This window comes from Sinocyclocheilus rhinocerous, unplaced genomic scaffold (assembly GCF_001515625.1).
Source record: "Sinocyclocheilus rhinocerous isolate Xijiao unplaced genomic scaffold, SAMN03320098_v1.1 scaffold1427, whole genome shotgun sequence".
In the NCBI taxonomy this organism is placed as follows: domain Eukaryota; kingdom Metazoa; phylum Chordata; class Actinopteri; order Cypriniformes; family Cyprinidae; genus Sinocyclocheilus; species Sinocyclocheilus rhinocerous.
Genome location: NW_015632469.1, coordinates 564,977 through 575,302, shown reverse-complemented (window position 1 = coordinate 575,302; position 10,326 = coordinate 564,977). Strand labels below are relative to the sequence as shown.

General features: G+C 36.0%; 1 long non-coding RNA gene across 1 annotated transcript in view; it reads right to left on the bottom strand.

Annotated features, from left to right (window-relative positions):
* Positions 1-5,007: 5,007 nt before the first annotated feature.
* Positions 5,008-10,326, bottom strand: part of LOC107742464 (uncharacterized) — a 14,820-nt gene continuing 9,501 nt past the window's right edge. The window contains exon 4 of the long non-coding RNA XR_001640309.1: positions 5,008-5,094. This is a non-coding gene — a long non-coding RNA (uncharacterized LOC107742464). The remainder of the gene's footprint in view (positions 5,095-10,326) is intronic.

Sequence of the window (10,326 nt, the reverse complement as noted above, 5' to 3'; positions counted from 1 at the left end):
TAGAGGGCAGAGCGTCACGTTATTTAAAGGGGACGTTAACGCGTTAACGAGTAGCAAATGATTAAGTAGCTGCATTGGTTACTTTTATGCCACTGATAAAGCTTTTATATGTAGTTTGGGGTAACAAAGGGGTTTTATAGGTTTGACTGAAATAATAATGCACTAACTGACACTTTAAATCAATGTTTCGAGAAACAACAACAAAAAAATTGAACAAAAAACAGATAAAGACAAAAAAAGTAGCCATTGATAATATCTAAACAATATGTCGTAGTATAGTATATAGCATCCAAATCAAAATGTAATAAAATTAATTTATGTGTGATTTATGTGTAAATTATGTGCAATGTCTTAGCCACTAGGGATTGTTACATAGTGTTACGGGGCTGACAAGACTTGAGACGTGCGGATCCATGTGCTATTTATTAGCAGAAGACAGAGACGTGGTCATAGAACAGGCATGGGTCAGATAATGGCAGACAGGTATATGGCGGGCAAGACACAAGAAGAAACCTAAGGCTAGCGGAGGTCAATGATCGGCAAACAGAATCAAAGGGGCGAGACTCGAGGGATAAGTCCAGGTACAAGGCAAGGTCCAGGCAGGGGCAACCAGTATCAAAATAGGGCAAGACGAGAGGAGGAATCCGAGAGACACAGGCGAAGATCAAGATACGAGAACACAGACAAGGCAAGACTAAGGTGAGGCTATGACAAACTAAACAGGCTCCTTAGTGTAGCTATCGCTAGGGGAGAGAAAATAATTATATATATATATATATAGAATAGGAATAGGGATTTCGCCTAGGGCGTCAAATTGGCTAGAAACGGCCCTGGGTACAATAATGCAAAATATAGATCTCTTTTGATGGCAAATCATTTTGTGTGATCTGCTGCATACTCCTTATGCCACCAAATCTGTGACCAACTGATCAAAAGCCTGCAATGTCATTCCCTCAGACTTTTAATATAAACATGAATGTAACCTGTATTCAACTGATCATAATGCTGTTTAATTTAAAGCTAGATTTGGAACATACAACTTTGTCTGTTTGTCATACTAATAACTAAAAACATGGGGTGAGTTACAAGTCAGGATCTATTATATCCTACTATATGCAGTGGAAGAAGCTTGCAAAGAAGAGTTTGGAAAAAGGAAAATGAAAATCCAGCATAAACCAGCTTGAATTGGTCCAGGTTGATTTATGCTGGTTAGAGCTGGTATAGTGCTGATATATTGCTGGCTTAGCTGATAGACCACTTAAAGGGTTAGTTCACCCAAAAATGAAAATTAGGCTGTGTAGTCTTTCTGGGGGGGAAAAAACTGTAATTGTGTTACAAATGATGTTTACAATAGTATTATGTTTACATTTTGCACATTTAATGTACCTCTTAACGCCATACACTGTTGACAGACCAGTCTGCCTGGCAAAAAAATAAATAATAATAATAATGTGAAAGTTTTACAAATTGTGTGCACTTGCTAGAATTTGTATATTTTTATGTTTACATTTTGCACATTTAATGTACCTCTTAAAGACAGACACTGTTGACAGTTAGTCTTTCTGGGGGGGAAAAAACTGTAATTGTGTTACAAATGATGTTTACAATAGTATTATGTTTTTAGTCCATTTAGTCCATATTTGACCCAAAGTTGGGTTGAAACAACCCAGCATTTTTTAGAGTGTATATATACTGTATATACTGTATATATATAATATATATATTAATGATTTTATGCTAATAAATAAATAATGGATCTCAGTATGAACTTTTGTGTCCTTAATTGTAACTATTATATTTTATTTTATGTATAAAATAGATTTATAAATGGAAATAACAACAAAATATTACAATTCCAATAAAAATGCTCATTTTTCGAAAAAAAACTATGCTGTTTGCATTAACACAGCCATGTGTTAATGTCAAATTTTTTTTCTTTTTTTTTTTAAAAAACAAGGCATAATGGTTAACACGGATGTATTTTCATCACATCTTCCTCTTCCAAACTAGACAATGCCTGTCTTCATCATGCAAGGCCAGTTTATTGGCCAGCATACTCCAGACTGACTCTTTTGAAATGGGCCGTGAGGTTTACATTAGGGAAGACACTTTTACACAGAGGAGAGGAGACAAAAAATACAGCAGCAATGTCCATTAGCCAACCTATCAATCATTTCCCACTGGGATCCTCTTCAAACTGCTTTATTTATAACTCCTTCTGAGGCAGAGTTAAGAAAGGATGAGCGCTTACGGAGAGCGAGCTGTGAGGATGCCATTTACATTTGTGACCATTAGGTTTCACAAGATAACAGAGCCATTCCATGTGTGAGAACAGCCTTTCTGAGAAATTAAGATGAGTTGTAAATCACAAGGACAGGTTACTTCACGAGTGTTGATATTTTGCTCAGGTGAATATGTTTTCCTCCAGTAAACTCAAATGAGAGGCAGCAGATAAGAGTGGCTAATGAAATTCCTCTGTGGAATAACAGATAAGTGGAGCATACAGCCGCGTACACAGAAACCTGTTCTGTCTGGTGTTAGTCTGCCGGTTAGTCCAATTAGAAAAAGACAAAAGATGATCATAGTGCTTTATAAAAGCTGATTAACATTCACGTTCTTGAAAAAGCACAGTTACGCGTTATTGCATCACTAGACAAAGACGCAATAATGACTACTAACTGAGAAACGTGATGTCCGATCATGCAGTTTATTTTTATTTTTTTTATTGTTTGTCTGCATGACTTCTTCATTTCATCGGTGCATCAAAGCACATATGAGCCCTACAGAATATAAAATACATACAAAATAAAAAACATACAAAATACATGATTCAGGAGAAGCATTACTGCAATATGGAGAACTGTTCTGTACAGTCAATTCCCCAAACAGATCACAGTAAAAGGCCACATTAATATTTTGCTGGTGTCATTAAAATGTACTCTCCATTTACAGTTGCTCTAAAACAATGTTAAAGCACATATGAGCCCTACAGAATATAAAATACATACAAAATAAAAAACATACAAAATACATGATTCAGGAGAAGCATTACTGCAATATGGAGAACTGTTCTGTACAGTCAATTCCCCAAACAGATCACAGTAATAGGCCACATTAATATTTTGCTGGTGTCATTAAAATGTATTCTCCATTTACAGTTGCTCTAAAACAATGTTTTTGTTTGTTTGTTTGTTTGATCATTTTGGCTGTTAATGCAATTCTAATATTTCATCCTCATTTTCTTTCATAAATCTATTTTACACTAAGCACAAAACATATTTCCACTCAGGACCTTAAGAACAAAAATGTCACCACTGAAACCCAATAAAACTGCAATATTTAATCCCAGTGTCATTTAAGCATAAAATCATGCATTTATTGTTAATAGGCTTTCATTCTATTGGCAATTTTCCACACAATGGCATCACTTTTTGAGGTTTGGCCTATAGAGAAAGTTATGTGTGTGAGTGTGTGTGAGTGTGTGTGTGTGTGCACGCGCATCAAAATGAATGTTGTTTCATTGACTTATCCAAGAATAATATAATAATAATAATAATCTGCTTAGAATTTAGTATATGGAAAATATTTTGAGTGTGTGTGTGTGTGTGTGTTTTAAGAAAGAACAGTGACATTATGTGAACAAACTGGCAATAAGGGATAAAATATTTTTTGGTAGTTATGATCAGGACTGATGTCGGTAAAAAAAACTGTCAGTGAAAGCGGAAAAAAGTTAATGTATAATATTTTTATGACTGTTTTTTGACATGTTTTTGTCCTCTAAGGACCTCTGTGACTTTGATCTTGCAGCATTATTGAGATGCTCCATTAAATCTCACAGGTTCACTATTATCTTCAAAATGTTCTGCACAAGCCACTGCTAAAAACTGAGCTAGCTGATGTGATATTAAACCGAGCTCACATCCAAAATATTCAGACTTTGTCTCGTCAGTTCAGTAAGCATAGATAAGTCAGCTGCGATGCACAAATCACTGGTGTGTACTTGCTAAACGTCACAAAACACAGCTTCAAATATTACCACAAAACACTGTGACCCAGTTCTCCAATGCAATTTGATGAAATCAGGAGCTTAACGGGGTTAATAGCACTGGCTGTGTAATTAACACATAGAGCTGCAATTTGAAGTCCACAACTGCCTTACATGGTGGTGTAACAGACCCTCGAGTGACAGAACGGCTGCTCTTTATTTCCTACAAGATCTGCTTGAGTGTTAGTTTGGAGAAAGCCAAAGAACTCCACTGCTGCCAACCGATAAACATGGTGGAAATCAATGACAGTAAGCTGCCATCTTTTGGGACTCATTAAGTTTAACGGTTGCTCTGCGTGTTGTGTAACAGCGAAGGGAAATTTCTAACGACTGTAAAAACATCTGCTGAAGGCGGTGGATTTTCATACGGAGTTCCTCTAGTATACAGGAATCACGCGTCTGAAAGCATTGCGTTTAGTCAAGTATATTGTGAAGCCAAGGCACACTGAAAGAAATAATCAACTCTCTGAAAAAAAGGTACAAAAGCTGTCAGGGGCGGTATTTTTTCAAAAGTACACTTTTGTACCTTTTAGGTGCTAATATGTAAGCTTTAGGTACTAATATGCATCTTTATGGTACCAATATGCACACTTTACATAAAAAAGGTGTACCTTTTGAAAAGGTAATGTCCCAGTGACAGCTTTTGTACCTTTTTCCTGAGAGCAAAACATACAGAGATAGAAGTTAGAACTCAAGAAAGTCTATGCTCTGGTCATTAAAAAAGACTCAAATGTGACTTAAATTACATTTATAAAAGACAGAAGGCAATAAACATTGAGCCAGTGTTAAATGATTTTAGTCCAGGGACGTCTGGTACTGTGAGCAAGGCTCAGATCCATTATTTTTTGCCGTATGTTATCCTGAGCCAGACACTGTTATGTCTGAAGTACATGTAAGGTTACTGTGTGTGTCTCTGGTGTCGTGAGGTGAACAGCATCACGGTGAGCCGCAGTCATCAAACGCACCACCACAGAAGTTCAGCGGTGTCAGTCCCCCGGTTCCATGTGTTCTCAAAGTCATCACATTCAAACCTCTCTTCCCTGCGTGTCCTGCGATAGAAAAGAACAGACCGGGAGAAGAGCATCTACTGAGTAAACAGCGTGAGACTGAGCTGTAAATGTCCAGTCCAGACATAAACACAGGATTCAGTGTTTCATCAGACAAGCACAGAGCAGATTGTCATTTACTCTAGGGCTGGGTTGATAATATCAGTTTTGATTTTGATGAACCAGTATTGATTCTCAAATCCTAAAATCTATCTTCGATGAGCATCCATTAGAAAACAGTCGCCAGACATGCGGCTATACTGCAATGTGCTTGTGCAAAAATATTTTATGTTTTTTAAAGATGTTTCTTCTGCTCATCAAGGCTCGTCATGCATTTATTTGATCAAAAATACAGAAAAAACTGTACAATTTAAAAATAACCGTTTTCTTTTAATATCATTTATTTCTGTGATGCAAAGCTGAATTTCTTCAGCCATTACTCCAGTCTTCAGTGTCACATGATCCTTCAGAAGTCATTTTAATGCTGATTTATTATCTGTGTTGGAAACAGTAGTGCTGCTTAATATTGTATAAACCTTTGATGAATAAAAATTTTTAAAAAACAGCATTTATTTCAAATAGAAAACTTTTTAAATAGAAAATTCAGCTTTGCTTCACAGAAAAAAAAAATATTTTTTAAGTATATTAAAAGAGAAAACCATTATTTTAAATTCTGATAATATTTCACAATATTACTGTTTTTCTGTATTTTTGTTCAAATAAATGTAGCCTTGATGAACAGAAGAGACTTAAAAAAATATTAAAAATCTTACTAATCCCAAACTTTAGAACGGCAGTGTACACAGTTAGTTTGCACTCAGAAATGGGCGTGTGCCTAATGTATGACTCCTGTATGTTACTGTAATTGGTTTTATCCTGATCACAATTATCATCCATTAAAACTTTACTAACGAGACACTGGTTTGATTTATTCAGCCCATACAGACTAGTTCTGACTTTAGCAGTGCCTTGTTACATTGAAAAAAATTCATCCTATTTAAAAAAGGCCCTTCCCTAAGGGCAAGTTATTTATTTTTCTTTGGCTCAAGTTAAAAAATATAGATGTGAATCATTACCCTAAATTTTTTTAATTGGATGAATAAAAAATTTTTTTCAGTGTAGGGGTGATAAAATAATTCCTTTTCGAAATGGATTTGAGGATGCTGATTGGATAAATTTTGTCATACTTTGAACATGTTTATTCTGTATCTTAAATCAACTGCTATAGGCCCGCCTCACCCCAGAACTGAACTTGAGACTGAACTTGAATGTGAAGGCATAGTGGACATACTGTATAAGGAAAGCATATATTTTGCACAGGTGATTTTCTATCATATTATATTATATAATTTATATTTATTCTTATTACTTTTTAGTGTGTGTGTGTGTGTGTGTGTGGTTCAGGGAGGGCAGAGCCCTAGCACCCTCTATATTGGCCAGCTGCCATTAATTGTCTAGATTCATAATAGTGTTTCTTTCACAGCCCAGCCTGTCTGCCTTTCTGCTCTGTCTCACTGCTCAGGTGAACAACACACTTTCATTAACCCTAAACACAATCACACAGACACAGAGGTCACACTTCCACATCTGTGCTTCAAACATCCATCTGTCTCTGTGTGAGTGAGTGTGTGTGTGTGTGTGAGTGAGTGTTAGGGGTAGGGTTGGTGTAGGGCGATAGAATATACGGTTTGTACAGTATAAAAACCATTACGCCTATGGAATGTCCCCACAATTCACAAAAACAAACCTGTGTGTGTGTGCGTGCGTGCGTGCGTGCGTGCGTGCGTTTGATTTTAGTCTGTGGATTTCAATCTGATCTGTTCCAGATTTCATCATTCAAACGTATTTATTGAGTCTTTCTCATGGTTTATAGTTTCTCATAGATTTAAACAGGGCTTGCTTTATGTACATCTTCAACAATGATGTCTTAGTCTTTTAATTTATGCTTGTTTCCCTTGTATTTTATTGCTGTAACTGTTATTGTGCATCACTTTGGCATATAGTCATTTTCACATGCCTTACAAATAAATAGACTTGAAATTAGGTGAGTAAACAGTGCACACACACACACACACATTGTTTTTCTATCAGGTTAATGATATTATCCATAATCTAACACAATCTGTTCCCTAAACATAACCCTCAGAGGAACCTGTGCAAACGACATGATCTGACTGATTTATAAGCCTTTTAAACTAGTGATGTCCGGCTCACTAGTCAATGTTCATCAGGTTTTACTATATCACTGCAGACATTTTTGAATAATGAGAACGTTTTGGTAAATGTAGACACACACACTCGAGTTTCTCTGTGTTATATAAAGGGATTGGACAGCATAATGTGAACACCCATTATTACAGGGGTTAATAAATGCAGGCGAAAGTGAAACAAATGCTGCAATTATGTTTTATTTATCTTTTGGTTGACTATATTGTGTAGTTTTTATATTAGTGTAATTCTATAAAAAAGGAGAAGTCATATGAGCTTGTTTAGCAGGAGCGTCTGTAACAGCCCAATTATTTGGTGTTTACAGAACAACATCTTTAGGATTATGATTGAGTACACAAAGCATGACTTCATCAGAGAAGAAGAAAAGTGAATGATAGGGACTGTCAATCACTAGGAAGGATTGTGGCCAAACAACACAGAACTACTGCAGCAAAGTGATGACAACATTCACTGTGAAGACCTGTGTCCACAGAAATCAACCACAGAGAACTGAGCTAACATCACTGAAAGAGCTGCAACTGCTAAAACTTTCATCACAGACACCTATGCTAAATGGGGAAAGATGGAGTCATGATTATAAAACCTGGACAGTTTGAGCACCAAGATATAAATCAGCTGAGTATTATCAAACCACTGTGGATGGAGAAGCAGATTCCCTCCCCCAGTATCTCTGAAACAACTGGCAGATGTTTTATAGGCAACATTCAACTATTCAGAAGCTCTATGAACTTATTCTAGGAAGGTTTGAAGCTGTATTAATGGCAAATGGCGGTAAACTACCTTAATAATGAAATACTGCATGCTTCCCATGTGCAGATATTTTTATTTCAGGATGATTATTATAATTATTTTAAAGAAGCCTGTTTGTTTAAGTTTTTGCCATTCAAAAGTTTGGGATTAGTAAGATTTTTAATACTTTTTAAAGAAGTCTCTTCTGCTCATCAAGGCTGCATTTATTTGATCAAAAACACAGAAAAACAGTAATATTTTAAAATATTATTATAACTTAAAACAATGGTTTTCTATTTTAATATACTTTAAAATATAATTTATTCTGTGATGCAAAGTTGAATTTTCTCTTTAAAAAAATATATATTTTAAATAAATTCTGTTCTTTTTTGCTTTTTATTCATCAAAGAATCCTGAATAAAAGGGTTATAAAAAAGATTAAGCAGCACAACTGTTTCCAACACTGATAATAAATCAGCATTAAAATGATTTCTGACGGATCATGTGACACTGAAGACTGGCGTAATGGCTGAAGAAATTCAGCTTTGCATCACAGAAATAAATGATATTTTAAAGTATATTAAAAGAAAGAAAACTATTAAAAGAAAATTGATATTGTTAAATATTAATAATATTTCACAATATTACAATTTTTTCTGTATTTTTGATCAAATGGGCCCTACATGCAGTCTTGATGAGCATAAGAAACGTATTTAAAAACTTTTTTTTTTTTTTAACCTTACTGATCCCAAACTTGTGAACGTTGGTGTACATGTGTTACACACATTTGTTTTCTTCAGGTTTAAGCTCTGCGAGTCAGTGCCATGAAACACTGGAGCTTCAAGAATGAATGGACACTGACACCTAGTGTTTCTCTGTGGAACTATATACATAATAAATATACACTAATATATATATATACACACACACACACACACACACATTACTTATGTTACTTGGTACAATCTTCACATTATATTCCTGCAAAGACAGAATATGTACTGGTAATTGCTGTCCTGGGGGAAAACGTGAGTGTTTTAGACCATACATGAGGGCTCAGCCTTGACAATGAGACACAGCTCAGACCTCACTCATCTGGAAGACCTCGATTAGCTGGTTCAGGTGTGTTTAATGAGGTTTGGAGCTCAACTCGGCAGGACAGCGGCCCTCCAAGAGCACTAATGAAGATTAGCATTTGTGCTAGAAGGTAAAGAAATCTTAAAGAGATGTATAAAATTCGAACTTGACGCGCAATTAATGGGAAGTGCTTCTTTCCCTTTTATGATCCTTTAATTCTGGTCTGTCTGGACTCAGAGAGCTGCTCTTGTGATCTATAATGCATATTGTGAAGAGCAGTTTGGAATAATTTCCAGAAGTCTCAGCCGTGGAGGCCTGGCGGAAGCAGATGAGATGGAAAAAAAAACATCCATTTAATGGCCTGAAATATTCTCTGTCAACTTGGCAGGGCTTTGAACGTGCTGCTGAATATTCAGATGCCGACACGTCTCTTGTCCTAAGCTGATCAATGATAGAGAATCATTAAATAACTCATGGCTTGATTTTACTTCGGGACCTGAGCTGCTGTTCTTTGAGAACGAAGCAGCGATGGATGTTCATGTTCATTATTGATGCATCATTGGTGTGGGGGAGTTTGAAGAACCATCCTGAGCTCAGATCATTTGATTGAACGCAGCTTCCTAGTTCCTACAGCAATTAGCCTTCTGAACGTTAGAAATAGCTGAAGACCTCACGCATGTGTGTGTTACTACCCTGGATAACAATACTGAAAAAATCACACACACGTTACAATTTACATGTCAAAGCTGTAGTTCCTAATTCCCGTGTTATGGATTGTCTGGGGATCATGTTAACTGGGGATATGTGTGTGAACATACTTTCCAGCAGATGTCAGACAGCGATAGATTTGTCACATGCAATATTACATGGATCATAGATTTAAAAAGCTATGTCTTATTTATAAACATTGATGTGAATATTAGACCACTTTGATTTTTGTTTGTTTCTGTGCATTTGACAAAGTTTAAAGGGGTCATAGGATGCCCATTTTCCACAAGTTGATATGATTCTTTAGGGTCTTAATGAAAAGTCTGTTACATAGTTTGCTTAAAATTTCTCAATGGTAGTGTAAAAAACACCTTTTTTGCCCTGTCAAAAACAGCTCTTTTCAGAGCACCGCAGTTTTGTAGCATTTTCCTTTAAATGTTAATGAGCTCTGCTGACCTCGCCCCTCTCTTTCGAGCTGCCTAGTCATCGTGA